The sequence below is a fragment of the Apium graveolens genome, chromosome 7 (genome assembly GCF_009905375.1).
Source record: "Apium graveolens cultivar Ventura chromosome 7, ASM990537v1, whole genome shotgun sequence".
In the NCBI taxonomy this organism is placed as follows: Eukaryota; Viridiplantae; Streptophyta; class Magnoliopsida; order Apiales; family Apiaceae; genus Apium; species Apium graveolens.
The window spans coordinates 187647589-187648159 of record NC_133653.1 but is presented as its reverse complement, the minus strand read 5'-3'; the positions used below and the strand labels follow the sequence as shown (position 1 = coordinate 187648159).

The 571-nt window shown below is 44.7% G+C and overlaps 1 non-coding gene across 1 annotated transcript; it reads left to right on the top strand.

Annotated features, from left to right (window-relative positions):
• The first annotated feature begins 252 nt into the window (after nt 1–252).
• On the top strand, nt 253–359 carry LOC141676249 (small nucleolar RNA R71). Its single transcript, XR_012556848.1, has one exon. It is a non-coding gene; the product is annotated as a small nucleolar RNA R71 (small nucleolar RNA).
• The last annotated feature ends 212 nt before the right edge of the window (nt 360–571 follow it).

Here is a 571-nt window from a genome sequence, read left to right as displayed (position 1 = left end):
ATCTTCATAGACAACGCCTTTAGTTGAGCAGTGATAGCCGTAGCTGTATCCACCTCAAGAACTCCTGCTACCTTGCCCTGTGGACATCTCTGGGGTGGATACTGATATTCATTAGCAGCCATCAGTTCAATTAGATCATAAGCTTCCTCATAACTCTTTGCACATAATGCTCCGCCTGATGCTGCATCAAGCATGGGTCTGAACTGTGCTCCCTACCCATTGTAAAAATAAGTGATGATCATCCAATCAGGAATTCCATGATGAGGACACTTCCTAAGCTTCTCCTTGTAGCGCTCCCAAGCTTCACATAGTGATTCTGCTGTTTGCTGCACAAATTGAGTAATAGCGTTCCTCATTGCAGCTGTCTTCGCCATAGGGAAGAATTTAGTAAGTAATTTCTGAGCAAGATCCTCCCAAGTAGTAATCGAACCAGCTGGTAGAGAGTGTAACCAGCTCTTAGCCTTGTCCCTCAGAGAGAATGGAAACAGTCTCAGCTTAATAGCATCTTCGGAAACGCCATTGAACCTGAAGGTGTCGCAGATCTCAATAAAGTCCCTAATGTGTGTATTGG